The sequence below is a fragment of the Rhinatrema bivittatum genome, chromosome 1, assembly GCF_901001135.1.
Source record: "Rhinatrema bivittatum chromosome 1, aRhiBiv1.1, whole genome shotgun sequence".
NCBI lineage: Eukaryota > Metazoa > Chordata > Amphibia > Gymnophiona > Rhinatrematidae > Rhinatrema > Rhinatrema bivittatum.
In genome coordinates this window covers 358,667,812-358,685,301 of record NC_042615.1, presented here as the reverse complement: position 1 = coordinate 358,685,301, position 17,490 = coordinate 358,667,812, and the positions used below count along the sequence as shown (strand labels likewise).

The following is a 17,490-nucleotide window of genomic DNA, read 5'->3' as shown; positions in this document are numbered from 1 at the left end:
AAATTGATCCATTTCACCTTTGTGTAATGGAAATTTTTATCTGGGATTATCTGTTTATGTAAATGAATGTTCCCTCTGAAAAGGAACTGGAGGGTGCTGTAAATCTTAATGACGCTTTGGTTTTCACAGGGTGGGTAGGTGCGTGGGGGGGGCAGCATTGGAATAGGTTCTAGTATTTATCTGCCTGGAATTGGTTATAAAAACAAAATTATCTTCATGTACCTGCAGCATCTGATGTTTCCTAGCATTTCATTACGCTCTGTGAATAAATGTGACATTACAGGGTGAGCAGTAATTCTGTATTATTCATCTGCCTGATTTTTTTTTTTTCCCTCTAAACTTCCAGCAGCCTGAGAATGCAGTGAATGATGCTTCTGTTTATAAGGCAGGCTTTGGGGCAGTGTATCAGGTCGAGAGAATTGAACAATTGCCAAATTAACATGAGGAGCTTCTATTTTTTTTTTCTCTTATAGCTGTGGCATATAAAGAACAATGCTAAAAGATGACATTTTAAATGGTTTTTTTTAGCTGCTTGTATACTCATCACATAAAGGAATAGCAAAGAAAATCTACATTGAAACCACACTGATTTAGATTATTTGGCAGGTAGGTGAGATCAACAAAATGTATTATTTGATTTATTTTTCACTTAATTTCCTGCAGATTTGTTGACCCATTATTTTTCCTTTACGTGAAATAACAAGAGAAAACGGAGGGTGTCTCCTTTCAAGGAGAGCATCACATGACATGCGCCACTGGGGCATTCCAAAATGTTGCATGATGTTATGGATGTTTGCTGAAGTCCACATCTCATAGAAAGTCGCACCTAGAACGTGGTGAAATTTAAGGCTACAAGCAGTGGGGATGATATGCCAATAGTTGTGAGGTAACACTGGAATTTGTGCTTAGAAAACCCACTGAACACCCCCCCCCACACACCAAAAAAAAATAAAAAATTAAATGAATAGTTTAAAAAAGTTAAATTCAAATTTGCAGGGGAAAATAATGACGTTAAACGGTCATAGTGCATTCCAGTGCCACCAATTCTAGTTTTGCTTAATCTTTCCCTGGTAATTTTTTTTTGTCATCTTGTCCAATATAACACATCCTTTCCTCATATTTTACCCCTCTACTTTTATTCGCTATGCCTTGGATTTGCCTTTTTTTTGTATGCTTTAAATACATGGGCTTTTGTGAAATCAATTAAAAAAAATGCTTTTCTTAAAATTCTCAAGAACATGTGTGGGTGTGAAAACCTGAACCACCAATGATGTTTCCTCTAAACTTTGCTGAGTGGTACTGTTATCTAAGCATCTCAGCTGATTGCTTTGTTTTTATTTTTTAGTGCTTTTTTTTTTCTTTAAAAAAAAATCTTATGTATTCACGTTATCTGTCTACCTGTACACACATTATCTCCTCAACCATTCAACTTGCAGCTACCACATTTTCTGGATAGGTCTATCTAGATAAAAACTAGAAACCAAAATAATGTTTTCCCACTAAACTCGTAGATCTAGCCCAAAATGGAAAAAAAAAATAAGAAAAGAACTACTATTCTTTTCTTATTTGTTTTGTTTATTGTGTGTGTGTGTGGGGGGGTGTGGGGGTGTTGTTATAGGATTTTTCAAATAAATGTTTTATCGTTTTAATCAATTTAACAGGATAAACATAGTTTTAATACTAAAAATATAGATATCTGTTCACTGTGTTTTGTGTTTCTTCTATAAGCTCATTGTTGGATGTGTATGGAAACTGTCCTTTCATTCTAGAGCTTATCTGCCACATAAAGGCTGATGCAATAAGGTGTTTTCTCAGTTTAACTCTCAATTGTAGGCACATTTTTTGGTGTGGAAACTTTGCTGCCAGTGCAGCAAGGAATTTTATGCACAAGAATATGTGTTTGTTAGTGCCCTTGCTTGGTATCCCATGCTAATGATGGCATTAGCTATTATCCCCCCCAGTGCAGAGAGGTGTGCTGCAGTACCTCATGTTTTTATAGCGCTGGAAACTTAACTCCTCCTCTGAGGTGGAGTAGAGTTTCCAGGGCTAATGTCAGCCTAAAGGTGGAAGCTGGAGTTGCAGTGCTGTGACCTGTAGTTGGTATTTTATGCGCAGAATACATGCTTCCTGCACAAAAAGCATGTTTTCCACAAATACAATATAATTTATGTGCGCAAAAATGTTTTATGCACTGGAAACATTTGTCGTGTATATAGTTCATATTTTACGCACAGAAAACATGGTTAAGGAGTAAAATAGACAAATCATGTTATCCGTGCGTAAAATATGAGTTATATGCAAAAAATGATTTTTTTGTGCACATAAATCAAACTTTCTATGTGGAAACATGATTTGCACAAATCATGTTTTCTGCGTAGAAGATATGAGTTAGGCGCATCAATCATGTTTTCTGCATGCTAAGCCTTTTCTTTGCTGTTTAATGGTTTGTGCGCCTTTTAAAACTTCTGACAAATCAGCATGCCATTAGCTTACTGCTTCGGGAGTTAAAAAAAAAAAAAAATCAGGCTGTGCGTTAAGAAATGGCACGCTGAATTTCAGCACACAGTGTTAATGTTCTGCTTTTTGCATCGGCCCCTTAGATGGTAATAATGCTGCTTTGGAGATGAAGGTAGGTGCACTCAGGACTCACCTCTGCCACCGACTGTGTGACTATGGGTAACGCAGCACTTCTGAGAAAAGAAGGGGAGGCAATAAGCAAAGGTTCTGACCTGGATAAATGTGCACTGTGTGCGGATTAAAGTATGCCTGCTGTTTTATAGCGCATACTGTTAGCCGCAGGAAAAAACGGGGAGGAGTTAGTTTGGGGGAATGAAAGCAAAATGTGAAGCGTTTGTTTTGGAGTTTCTGCCTGTATGCAAAGTACATGGGTACAACAAACATAGCCACCTTGTGCTCGCCAGCTGCATTTCCAAAGAGAAAGTCTATGAAACTCCCTTTCAAAATGAACTAGCAAGTTATGCAGGTACAAAGTACCCAAGGGGGCTGCAAGATGCCCATGACTTTTCAACTTTGCCCTCAAGGTGTTTATCTTGAATCTGTTTTTCCTGGTCAGTACATTGGGACCTTTGTTTTCACTTTTTATTTTATTTTTCCTGGGAATTTCAATGTTATAACACAAAACAATCAGTGGAGAAATGACTTTTCCCACTGATTTTTATGCTGTGTTAAAAGAAAGTCAATTTTCCACTGATTTGTTTTATGTTATAACATTGACATTCCCAGGAAAAATAAAATCAAAGCTAAAAATGAAGATCCCTAACAATACATTAAAATCAAAACAAAACTGTATTGCCCTGTCTGTATGAGTCAACACTGTCCTGGAAATAATAGCTCTAGAACTACAGATCAAGCAATGGCCTTTCAACCAGACATATTTGCAATGGAGGTAATTTAAAAAAGGCATTGCACGTGTAAATGTAACATACTATTGTAGCAATTTTAAAAAGCCATTTACACTCATAAGGTACACTTCCACGTGAATAACCTATGGAGAATTCAATGGCAGATACTTTAGCAACTTTCAAAAGCCACTTACATAAGTAACATGTATTTACACATGTAAAACCCAATTTTAAGCTGTAAATGCTTTTTAAAAATTAGGCCTAGTGGGGCAGATTTTCAAAGGCTACGCGCGTAACCTGAAAAAATCTGCCCCTGTGCACGCCGAGCAAGCCCCAAGATGCGCGTATGTCCCGGGGCTTCGAAAAAGGGGTGGTCCGGGGGCGGGTCTGGGGCGTGGCGGCGTTCCGGGTGTGGTCCCGAAGCCTCCTTCATTGTGGCCATGCCGGAGGTTCATTGGCCGGCGCGCGCAATATACGCCTACCTCAGGCAGGTGTAAGAAATAAAATAAGGTGGGGGGGATTTAGGTAGGGCTGGGGGGTGGGTTAGATAGGGGAAGGGAAGGGAAGGTGGGGGAACTGAAAAAAAGTTCCCTCCAAGGCCGCTCCGATTTCGGAGCGGCCTTGGAGGGAGCAGCGAAAGCCATCGGGGCTCCCCTAGGCCTTGGCGTGCGCAAGGTGCACAAGTGTGCAGCCCCTTGTGCGTACCGACCCCGGTTTTTATAACATGCGCACGGCTGCGCGTGCATGTTATAAAATCTACGCCCGCGCATAAGTTTTAAAATCTGGCCCAATGTGTTTTATAATTTATTATATTTCTGAAACAATCATGTAGTCATGTCTGGTAGGGATGTGCAGGGAAAAAAAGTTCAAATCAGTTTGTTCATTCGGTTCAGTGATTTGTTTCATTTGGTTCAGACCCAAAATATTAAATTTTTCATGTCATTTGGTCATTAGTTTTTCATTAATGTCAGTCGGGAAGCAATACATCCTAATTTAGCTCTAAAACTGGAGTTTTCTATTCAAGTTTAGTGAAACTTGCTGGGTGACATCAGCGTCAGAGGAGAGAACAATCCAAGACACCAACAGGCTGATGCAATACCATGCACTGAGACTAGAGCCCAGGTTAACCCGCGGTTGGACATGCATCTATAACCCTTCATGCATTAAGGGGATTAGTGCATCCAAAACATGCATCCAAACCAGCGTGTAGCTAATTGTGCTCATCATTTGTAAATACTATGTTGATGAGGCTATTAGCTAGTACCCCTGATGTAAATAAATAAATAAATAACCATGCACCAGACACACACATTTTTGCCTTCAAAAATTAACACGAGTCCCAGAGCTGGCGTTAAGTCTTGAGGACCCCCAAAAGTTTACAGAAAAGAAAATACTGCTTTTCTGTGGTTCCTCTGACTTAATATCAAGGCATTATGGAGGTAATTTTCAAAGACACACACACACACACACATATATATATATATATATATATATATACACACATAAGTAGCCTGTACTTACGTAATAACAATTTTATAAAAGTAGAAAGCAGCGCATACTTTTTGTGTGCACACATACGTGCACAGAAAAGGGGTGGTCTAGGAGCATTCTGGGGTGGATCCAACAGTTATGCACATAAGTTGCTATTTTGAAAGACGTGTGTACATTTGGCAACTTATTTGTGTAATTTTACTCTGCAAATTATCTTGCAGAGTTGATATCAGACTTGTTTATTGTGTAGTATTGCCTGGGTGGGAAGGGCTGGGTGAACGGGGTGGGGGATCTTGATGACATGGAGAAGGATTGGGCAAACTGGTGGAGTAATTGGCAAACTGGTTAACTTCAATTACACATGTATGTTTTAAAATACGCTGACTTGCGTGTGCAAATTGGGTTTTATGCGAATAAGTTCTATGTTATTTTCGCACGTAAACTATGCATCCATATATTTTGAAAATAGGTAAGCAAAGTACACATGCTCAATGCATTGAGATATTCACTTTCAATGCATTACATGTATTTGTGCATAAGCCTAAATATGCACGTATGTTCCGAGGTTTAGATATATGTGTTGGAAGGAAGGCTCAACTGATTAGCGCACTTTGATCTGGAGAAGAGATGGCTGAGATGGGATATGATAGAAGTTTATAAAATCATGAATGTGGTGGAATAGGTAAAAAGAGGATGGTTATTTATTCTCTCAAATAATACTAAAACAAGGGGATGCACTATGAAGCTAACAACCAGCAAAGTAAAAACAATTCATAGAAAATATTTTTTCTTTTTACTCAGTGCACAATCAAGGTGTGGAATCTGTTGCCAGAGAACGTGTCAAGGTTTGGACAAGTTCCTGGAGGAAACCAATTATTAGCTAAATAGAAACTAGAAAGCCCTCATTCCCTTGTAGTGAGCAACAAGAAATAGATCCTACTTTATGGGATCTGCTGGGTACTTGTGACCTGACTTGACCACCATGGGAGACAGAAGTGGTGTGATGGATCTTGGTCTGAACCAGCATGGTATATCTTATGTTTTTATTAAAGCAGCATCCACATTCTCTAGAACACATCTTGGCTTCAAATGAAGAGCAAATGGTACCAACAAAAAAATAGCCTGAAAACTGGCATTGCCTCTTACTATAGGCCAGCGATGTAATAAAACAGCCCATGCACTCCATGGTGGCTTGCAACTGATATGAGGGGTGTGGGCTGCTGGCTTGTCACCTCACTGGAGGAAAGAGTTGGGGGTTAGCTTGAGAAACAGATTTTCCTTTTCCTCTGCATTTTCTGTAGCTTCTGATTTGAGTAGGTCCCCACATTTAGCAGCACAGAACTGGTGGCCTCCTTCGCTGTCTTGCGGGATTCTCACTTCCTCTTTGGATTCTTGGATGCTGCTACCGGGGCTGAGGTCGAGGGCCTATTGAGAGAGAGAAGGCAAGAGGCATCAGTCATGCACTCCGCAATCTGCTCATCCTGGGGGTGCTCTTTGCCCTGACAGTACCGTGTGCTGCCTTCTGCGGCTGTTCGCTGGAAAACATACTAGTAACTAGACTTTCTTAATCTTCCTTCTCTACAATATCCTTTGATTTTGGAAACCCCAGACATGATTCAACTGAATCACTACGTTCTTGAAATATTTTGCAATCTTTAAGAGGAAACACCAAGTGAGCGTGATGCTGTACTGCTTTTGACTTCTCCACTGTTAGTCCATTGGTGGTCTCACTTTTTATATATGCTGCCACCTTCTGCCCCTGGTGTACCATAGTTGAGGCAAAGATAAGAGTAGGCAACTGCTTTTCTAGCTTTTTACCTGACCCTCCCTCTATAACTGCTTTCCCCCTGTTAAAAAATATACTCTTTATCTTGGTTGGGAGACTTCTGGTACAATCACTAATATCGTCTATGCTGCTGATGCCTGTACTAGTTCCCTAAACAGGAGGGAACAAGCTTTCTGCTTAGACCCCTTCTTCTCCCATTCTTGCCACTATGTCTGCCCTTTGTTGCCATGGACAGTGACATTGTGCAGTTTTATACAGATGTCTAGTGGCAATGGTTGTGGTCTTTAGTGTAACAATACACCCAGTAATGCGCAGGCAGCCACTTTTATTGAGAAGCAAATCACAGATTGCTCTACTGTGTGCACTGTTTTTGCACTAAATGACACATACAAAAGTTGAAAGAGGACAGCTTGCAGTGCTGTATTTCCAGTCAGAGTAAAGTAAAACACACGGATCTCTTCTCCAATCTGCCGGAAACATTGAAGCACTGTATATCTCCACAGTCCTTTAACTTATTTTGATAATGTAACCTTACAGTCAGAGAGATCAAGGTATCTCCTTTCATACTGATAAGAAGCAACAGCAGCCTAAGCCTAATAACTCTCTCCTGTCTAAATGTTTTAGAAACTTTTCATTCTGTAAAACATAGATCTACAGAAACTAGCAACTCTCTCTCTCTCTCTGAACTCCAAGAGAGAAATGATTCAAAATGTTGACAGTGCTCAAATTTCTTTTCAGATTTAAGTTAAAAAACAAAACAAAACCCAAAAACATGAACAAGTCACTGTCAGTCCATGAAGCTGCCAGCTGGGATAAACTGGTTAAAAAATGGCCTGATCTTGATTGGTCCGCCTCCATCTCAGTTCTGTCTTGTCTGTCTTGCCTTTAGTAAAAATAAAAACCTGCTGTTTTGCTTACCCCATAGATTTTTAATGGATGATAACATAGATGAAAACAAAAATTTGTATTGTTTTCAGAGTCTCTCCCCATTTCTTTTGTTTGGAATGAAGCAAAGTGAAAAAGATCCGGTATCGAAGTGACCCTGTTTTCCCACTTAAATCCATAGAGAGAGAGAGAGAACTCTGTGGGCCGGGACCCTGTTGGGCAGGGAGAGTCCTGAGGATGGGAACAACTGAGGTAGGATAAGAGTGGAAGCATAGCTGCATCTCCAGAAGCAAGCAGCTCCTGACCCTCTCTGAAGGTTTATAAGTACACTGTCCTGAGGTAAGGCAGTCTACTATTGTGTGAAAGTACTGTGTTTGAGAATAAAACTTGAAATTGCATTTGAAAAATCTGGAGTCAGTGTGGTTTTTTTGCTCCAGGCTAGGTGATTTGCTCGGTCACCCTCATATATGCTGTCAAGGATTTTTTTTCTAAGCTCGGCACAGAAAAACCCCAAGCCTCCATGGGAGGACTGTGAATTACAATTTGTGGTGTCTGGCCTGGCAACAAAGTTTTGCTCAAGGAGTAGGCAGCCAAAGTTTGTGTGGCTCAGGGAGTACACAAATAAAGTAGAAAAGCGAAGAGAAAACGTTTGTGGAAATCCTGCCTAGGAAAAGGGGCCAGGACAGAAGAGCCTTGCTGCTAGAATTGCAGAGCACTGAAAAGGTAAAAAAATTGCTGCTCAAGGAAGAGCAGAAACAAAAAAAAATCTGAAACTGCCTTTAAAATATAAAGTGGTTTGTGGGGCCTGGAAGGAGGCAGGTTTAGGTTTTTCTTTGGAGACAAGCTCCGCCTGAAGTTAGGACTGCTACACAGTGAAGTTAGTGCCAGAGAACCAGGTTTTTTACATTTTTATTACCCTTACAGGGAAAAAATGTGAGAGAGAAAAGCAGTTGTGCACTGTGACTGGAGCAACGTGTGCCTTAGGCAGAAATTGAAACTGCTAACAAGTGCATAGCCATGTACTTCTGCATAGTGGGGCATGCCCCAGTCTCAAGAGCTTGGATGAGAGTGAGAACCTGAGGCTTGAAGATTGCCAACTGGAGAGGCGAGCCAGGCTAATGGATCTAGAAAGTCTATTCCCAAGATTCCAGATCCAGCAGAGAAGTGAATGCCTAGAGTTTCTAGACAAGGAGTGCCAACAGTTCCTGGAGGAGCTAGATGTGTTGCTGACAGAGTGGCTCTGAGAGCTGAGTGAACCAGGACAACATGCTGAAAAGACCACTATGGGGCCGATGCAAAAAAAAAAAAAAGCGCGGAAAGTGGGCACTGAAAAGTCAGGGGGTATGTGATGAAGTGATCCTGTTTTCCCACTTTTTGTATGTTGAATACCAGGCTAGATACCTGGTCCACCTTAAATCCCGTAGAGTGAGAGATCTCTGTGGGTGGGACACTGCTGGGCAGGATGCCCCCACATCTCCAGGAGCAAGGAGTTCCTGACCCTCTCTGAAGGTTGTAAGGCAGCCTACCATTTTGTCAAAGTACTGTATATGAGAATAAAACTTGAAATTGCATTTGAAAAGGCATCAGTGTGGTTTTCTGCTCCAATCTAAGTGATTTGCTTGGTTACCCTCATAGAACCCTAATGTCTAGGATGTTTCTGGAAGACATAAAGCAGATTATTTTTAAAAAGGAAACAGGAGAAGGACTAATGTTAGTGTTATTATCACTCAATTACAGTTAGGTAAACTGAGGTACAGTGAAAGTAACTTGTCCAGTCACACAAGGAGTCAGTGGCAGAGGGGGGGACTCTTGCTTTCACAGTCTAGGACTCCTCCTGCCTTATACAACACAGCAATAAGGAGTTGTCCTCTAGAAATATTTGGATAATGCACGACACTGTGGGATGATGCAGATAGCTGGCAGTTTGTAATGGATGGCATTGAATTTCACTGTTATAATGTCTGGACTGCTGATCACCTCTTCCTTGAAACCGGCAAGCTCATTTTTCATGACGGTTCCGCCTTTGTCTTCTCTGTTAAAATACAGAGGTAGTGTTTATGTGGTTTTGTTTTTATTTTTAAGTGACATGAATTGTCTCTTGGAAACTGAATTGAAACCACCAAGGCATTTCACATGAGAGCACCAAAGAATGGCTCTTGGTCACCAGAGTCATGGAGCTAAAACTGTTCAGTCACGACTTTTCCCTACTGAAATACACCAATCAAAAGGAGCAATGTATTGAAGGTCCAATGGAAATGCACCCAGTAGTGTGAAGAAGCAAAGCACCCGCCCCATCCAAAGGAGCCAATAACTTTACCAGGAATAAAAACGTAAAACGGCAGTACAGCACCAGAACTAAAGAATGAAGAACCAGCTAACACAGTATTGATGTCAGCTGCAAGCCGAAGTCTTTGGAGCCTAGCTATTCATAAAAATCTAATTTTGTGATCGAGCCTTGTGACCATGATTTAAATCAAGATTTGCAGATCATAGATATCAACCAAGAGAAATATAAATTATTTGATATATTTTAAGAGCTCACCCTTTCTTTAAAAGGGAAAGACAATTAAACTAAATGAAACCTTCTGGACTTAAGAATAATAGTGGAAGTAAAAAAGAAATACAAATTTATAAACCCCCCCACTAGCAGTGATTTAAAGATGACCAAAACTGTGGACTTGAAAAAGATGACTTTAGTATTTCTCCAGCACTGGGGTTTCACATTTCCATTCTGTAGGTAGTAGGCTTGATAAATCAACACCTCCCCCCAAAATAAAACAAACCCCCAAAATCAACAAACAGAAGCAGTGTAGGTCCTAGAGAAAAGATGTCAGCTGGTATTTATAAATTATGCAAGCAATGTGTGTGTGTTTTTTTTTTTTAAGAAACGGAGATATGGATTGGGCATAAGGACTTCTCATTAACAATAGATTCATAGCGCAAGTTGGAATATTAGCACCATCTTGAGTGATAGTTCTGTCAGCGGCACAACGTGGCTCCTGCTTTGTGAACACTCTTGTCACCTACAGGCTCATAACTTTCAAACTGGCTGAAAGCATCATCCATTAAAGATGGAAGCGTTGACCATTGATAGCAGTTGCAACACATGCTTTTGTATATAATTTTTGGAAGCAGGCACTTGCAGTGATGGCTGACAGGTGTTCCTGTATGTGTTAAGGCTGACCAAATGGTTCTCTTCTCCTTTTAGTCCACTACCTAAAAGGGGATTGCCTTCGGGTGCTGATTTTCTAGCATTTTTTTTTTGCTATTACGCCTCAGTTTTGGGAAAGGCCAGACTATGCTTCGGTGGTAGATAACTTAATTGCCCGAGAACAAAATGCAGCGCTCTCGTTATTGTTACATAATTGCTAACGGACTGAAGCTTTTGTAGTGAAGAGGATTTTATTGCAGCAGCAAATTGAACATGTCAGCCTTGAAGACAATACAGGATGGAACTGTACTGAAGCATTGCAACAGAGTGGTGGCTTCAGGTAAAATGCCAAACTTTTTTTTTTCAAATTCCCATGAATATGAGCTTCAGAATTTGTGCGGAGGACCAGTCCGGATGCACTGAGGAAGCACTTTGTACTATTGCAGCGGGTGGTCAGCCCCTGAAAGTTCTAACAAATACCCAGTCTGATGTTTGACTTCTTTGTAGAGAGTTCCAGCCCAGGTGCCATGTAGTTACAAGTAGTGAGAGGGGGCTTTGGAATGACATGAACAAATTTGTCGGCTGACTTACTAAGGCTTATCTTCCACGCTGAATCTGTAAGAAGAATGCTTAGTAAATGAGGCCCTTAGATGGTAAGCTCTCTGGGGATAGGGAAAGACTTACGGAACCTGAATGACTTGAAGTGCTGAAAGGTGGAAAATAAATCAAACAAATAAATATGTCGGTCTGTCCACAAGCAGGCAGGCTGAGAGACCAGATTGTTCATTTGTCTGGTTCAGATTTGAACTGTGGACCAAGGGGTGAAATGTTCATTTGGGTCTGTGCCAAGTCATGGAGGCACCCATGATAGCGGAAGAAAATTATCTTAAGCAGGTTAAGCACTTGAAATTTAATCAGCGACAGTGACAATTATTTGATTGCTGGCAGGGCTTCTCACAATTCCTTTGTTCCCCGACATGGGACCGTGTTTTGCTGTGGCTTCATCGGGAGGAACAATACTATAACATAAAATAGATGTTAAAAGGTTTTCAAATGAACCAAATAAACTGTTAAACAAACAACAGACCAGAGTGGCTACAAAAAGTGCACATACCATGCTGCAATACGCAATTTAAGGAACCCCCAAAACACTCTGAATAGTGACATGAGTGAATTCCCTTCAGGGAGCATTTCTGAACACATTTGAAAACATTCCAAAAGCCTATTTGGAAAGACAATTATAAACTTATTGACAAAGCTCCCTCCATATACCTTTTCATTAAAATGTGTAGAGAACCTTTACATACATACCACTTTTACATATGGGTCACTGTTACTGGTGGTGTCTGTGAGGTATAGAAGGATCTAAAGAGAGAACAGGAATGAAAGGTGTTGAAAAAATGCTGGGAGTAAAACATGATGAAAAAAAAACAGAAAAAGACTATGATGGAAACGAACTAACCTTTATGTTTTAACGCAGTTTTTGTTTTGTATAGTGCACATTGGTGTTCACTTTAAATCATGAGCTAGAGGGTGACAAAATACAACAAAACATTCATCAAAATGCGTTATGGCATTAACAAACGCACTAAGGCGTTAACACGCGACAATCGTGTTACTGCACAGCACAAATGCAAATTTTTAGAAGGGACGGGGATTAGGGAGGGGTTTGGGCAGGATTAATTAAATGAAGGGGCAATATCGCGCCGTGCGATAGCATAACGCATGCTAATGCATGGTTTTAATGCCAGAGCTACACCTTATTTCCTGGCGTTAAGCTGTGCGATATGTCTGAAATGGCCGTCACACAGATTTGCGTTAAAGATTGCAAATTGCATTTCGGGCATTTCTGGGCTTGGGTAGGGAAAGGAGTGGAGGAGGGAGAGCCTGAGCCTCTGCGGGGCCTTCACAGTATTCAATTATTTATATCTCTATAGGAGGGCCAGCTAATAGCTCGAGGTGAGGTGGTGGTGGTGGTTTAGGGTTTAGGGGCCAGTTTTAGATGCGGAGTGAGACGTACAAACACACAGTACACTAAGGTGAAGATTTGATGTCATTTGGAGTGAGGAAAGTCTCACTCCGTATCTAAAACTGGCATGGCCCCTAAACCCTAAACCATCACCTCACCTTGAGCTATTAGTTGGCCCTCCTATAGAGATATAAATAGTTGACTACTATGAAGGCCTTATAAGTAGGCTCTTTCTCATGCGTGGTGCGGTAACTTTAGAATTACCATAAACACGCCCCTTTTTCTTGCCGAGGCGTTATCCATGCATTATTATAGCATTTCGATGAATCTAGAGGCAAGCGAGCTAATTAAAGCGGTGAAATGTCGCAATATTAAACTGCAAGTGAAATTAACAAGTGTGGGCATTCAACAAAGTTTTTAAAGCACTGCTTAAAAGCGAGAATGTGTCCGAAAAGGCTGCTAATGAACTGAACAGGTTTGCGAAAATGGCTGACAGCATGGGGGCGGAGCTATGTCGCAAAGATGACGGGATTGCTGAATCGGCGGCGCTGACGGAGGAAAGGTTCTCTGAGTGCATTAAATGCCACAGGAGCAAAGTACTTTTTAAATGTGTTCAGAAATGCTTCCTGTAGGGAATTAACTATTCAGAGTGTTTTGGTGCCTTAAATTGCATTATTGCAACATGGTATGTACACTTTTCATAGCCACTCTAGTCTGTTTGTTTAACAGTTTGTTTGGTTCATTTAAAAGCCTTTTAACCATCTATTTTATGTTATAGCATTATTCCTCTGGATGAAGCCACGGCAAAACACGGTCACGTGTCGAGGAACAAAGGAATTGTGAGAAGCATTGCAAGCGTTCAAGTAATTGTCAATATCACTGATTACATTTCTGAGCTTAACCTACATAGATTTAAGTTTATTTGAATCTCCAGAGCACTGAACATTTCGCAACACACCCTATGCCATTTTGCTAATTTAATTTTTGGAATGATTTGCCTCATCTCCACTTCTTTAGAGGAGAAGAAAATTATCTAGCAACTTGCTTCTGCTCCATCCAAAAGACATTTTGAAGATGATAACGGTAACTTCTGAAACTTATTCATGTGACTGAAAATAGAAATATGGATAATGAGCTGTGAATGCTTAGTGCAAGGAATAATCTGCTTGGAACTGCCTCCATTTGATTTAAGAATACATCGTAACAATGGCAGACAAAGACCAAATGGTCCATCCATTATTCCCAGCAAGTTTCCTTACTGTGAAAGCAAGAAGACTTGGTGTGAAAACATTTAATATTTCTTTTTGACAAAAAGGGCTTATCATAGTAATATATATCATTCAAATGCAAATTTAAGAGGATGATCCAACAGGCCTTTACTACCTACAAAGCAATATCTGGAAGTGAATTTCTTTTTCTATGGCTGTCAAAATCTAATAAAATCCCCATAAAGATATAAACGCAGAATTTGGCTGCAGATAGAGAGTACAAGGCCCATTTAGTCTGGCCATTTTCCCTAGCTTGCATCACTTCTCCTGTTACAGACCTTACTCGGTCTCTGCCTTTACCCTTACTTTCCGCATCAAAGCATCCTGTGGGTTTGCCCCGTGCTTTCTTAAATTCTGATACCGATCCATTTTTGCCACCTTCTTAATGGAATGAAACAGATTTCCTCTCTGTTTAGAATGATTTGTGCTGCTGGCAAAGTCTTGATCCGTTTACTCGTGCACTGTATGTTTGTGGGTGAGCTGAAGGAGAAATTGTGCCAGTGTGCAATGGAAACATAATGTAACTGCCGATAACATTTTATGCTGTATGTGATTTCAGTGCAGTCTTAATATGTACCTGGATTTTGAAAACATACTGTAAAACCATCTCTCTCTTTTTTTTCTTTCTTGCTAGAGCTGATGCACACAATGAGAAAAAAAAAATGTGGACCATCTGTAGTTGCAGATGGGGATTTGTGGATGGTGTACAAGTTTCAGTCACACAGTAAGCAGAGATGCCCAAAATATGTCATCCAAAACTGACCAATAAGGGCAGCGAGAAGAACATTAGGCCTCTCTGGATGCTTAATCTTATGGGCACCTCCTGGAGTCACGGTCAGGGACACAACTTGATCATTCGTTTCTTCCTGCTGCTCAGCCACCTCAGACCACAGACAGCCTCAGTGAACTATGAAACGATCTGAGCCACCTAAACATTTGCAGTCTCTGCTCAGTATGTTGCCTTTTTTTTATTATTATTTTGTTGGACAGACACGGATTGGGATTAGTTTGTACTGAAAATGTAGACATCATAATGTGCTGCATGCGGATGGGGTTTATTCTGTGAAGTTATTCCTCCTTCTGTTCAGGTATATTCTCTTACATATACCCACAGTCCTAATCCAGTATTTAAGATATTGCAGTACAGACATTGAGCTCACTTTTTTTTTTTTTTGTTGGGACATAGGAAAGCTGGAAGAGAGCAAGAAGAGTGTGGCCATAGACTACTGCTCGTCAATGTCAGAGAAAAGTTGAGAACTTAGAGTATATAGCAAATGTTCTACCCACTCCATTTTTGTGTTTGATTTCTGTATGACAAGGAAAGCAGCCCCATTTTTTTCCCCATGAAATAGGAAAGTCATAAAGGAAAACTGAACAATCTAATTCAGTTCAGGTGCTGCTAGATCAACAGAGGTGATGCCCCTATTGGGTTCATGTTAGAATCAGGAAAGGTGACATAATATATATTTAATATACTTTCAAATATTATTTCTTAATATTCAAAGTTAGATTTATCACACTGCTGGAATTATCTTGAGATATGAGTTATTTTCCAGTTTTCTAAACTGTTGGAACAATCGCATATTCAGAAACTACAAGATTTATTTTATTTTAAAAATAATTAATACACCATGTAAATCAAATGCTAAGTGGTTTACAATCTCATTAAAAAAAAAAATCCCTGCCCTCTCCCAACCATCCAACACCTTTTCCACCCACCTAATAGCCACCTATCCCTTAAAACAATTCCTACTACATAAACATTGTTATTCCCACCCCAACTGTGATATCATCATTAATCTCCCATTATCCCAAATTCATATCATCATTAACCTCCCATTAACCCATTTCACTAATAATCCTTTTTCTACTAAAAAACAAATCCCAGCCTCCAGTAATCTGCTTCAACCCTATACATAATCTTTTCAACTATCCACTCAACTTGCTATCCCAAAAAGCTTTAGCAAATAATCATGATTTCAGCAGTGTTTGAAGCTTTAAATAATTATCTTCCTGTCATAAACCCAAAGGTACTTTATTCCATAGAAATTGTGCTTATTTTTTTATTTTATTTAAAAAATACTTAATATAATAGGAGATTTTGTACAGGATTTTTTTTTTTTTTGCTAGAGTAAGAATTTAATTTTTATTTTTGTATAATATTTATACTATTTTATTTTTACACTATATATTTTATTAATGCTAGTAAGTAATGTTTTTGTAAATACAATTTAGCATCTTCTTTAACAAAAGATGAAATATTAATGGAATTGAAAAGAATTTCTACAATCTAATGGAGAAAAAACATAAAAGAAGACATTTCTCAGAAACCATGAAGAATAAAACAAAGATTTCTAATCTGGTTTGAGTTTCTTTTAAAACTGACAGAATGCTGCAGACAGGAAATTTGTTCTTTTGTGCTGATTTTGAATAGGTGCTTAAGTAGTAAAAAATGTTTTTTTCAAAATGACTCTCCCATCAAAAAAACTTTGAGACTTTTTAATAGGAAATAATAACAATACATTTATTTTAAATATTCTGAAACATTATTTGCCAGCATTTTGGTTCCAAACCAGAACCACCTTCAGGATTACAGTAGTGATTATGTATATATTATTTATTTGTAAATATTTGACTTGCACCTTTACCGATTCATCTCAAAGCCTATTATAATCAAATTAGCATTAAATACCGGATGCAATAGTATCACAGTTACAGATTACATATAGTGAAATATGCAGGAAGAGAAATAAATATGATAGTTTTAGTTTAATTCAATTTACATTCCACCTTACCCTTACGTCACAAGGCAGATCACAAGGAATGTAAAAATGATAAATTACAAATACATGCACACAGAAATCCTAGCCTGAAGCCTGCCATAGCCCTGTGCATTGATATAAATTCTTTCATATGGACACACTGGCTTATGAACTCCCACAATGATGACCTAGAGAAGCACTATTATATTTCAGAATCCACATGGTTAAAATTTGTTTCCAGTATATCAGATAAAACTTAGGAGGAGAAGTGCTGTAAAGATGGACGTTTGCCAGCGCACACACAAAAATAACTTGCCTGTTAGAAATGTACCGCCACTCCTGGCATCAGGGGCCTAGGCCGAGCTGTGCACATTGCACACTATCTTAGATTGCCTACCTATGGTTTCACAGTGCTTTGCCACCTCTGTTTTCAGATGTTTTGGATATGATCTAGTTTTTGTGATTGTGGAAATTCCTGGTAAAACGTTATTTTTATTTTTAGAAAGTGCTGCATATGTAGACATCGATGTACAAAAGATAAAACAGTGAGATAAGATAAAGACACAGTACAAGAGCCGTGCATAAGAGGGGCAGTGTGCAAGCGACAAGAGGGGAAACATTTTCCTAAAGAGTGTAGGGTTCGATTCACTAAGGCTATTCTTCCATTCTGTATCTATGTAGGGGGAAAAACCCATAGTCAATCAGGTGCTTAGCCCAAATCTGGTCCTTGAGGAACCCTGGCAGTGCCAATCTTTAGGCTCTCCTTCACCAGAATATTCATCAGATTATTTTGGTCTATGGATAAGTTAATTTATA

General features: G+C 39.5%; 1 long non-coding RNA gene across 1 annotated transcript; it reads left to right on the top strand.

The window, feature by feature from the left end:
- The first annotated feature begins 175 nt into the window (after nt 1–175).
- On the top strand, nt 176–16,221 carry LOC115080811. Its single transcript, XR_003853675.1, has 3 exons — nt 176–886; nt 7,706–7,863; nt 14,547–16,221. It is a non-coding gene; the product is annotated as an uncharacterized LOC115080811 (long non-coding RNA).
- Nucleotides 16,222–17,490: the final 1,269 nt, after the last annotated feature.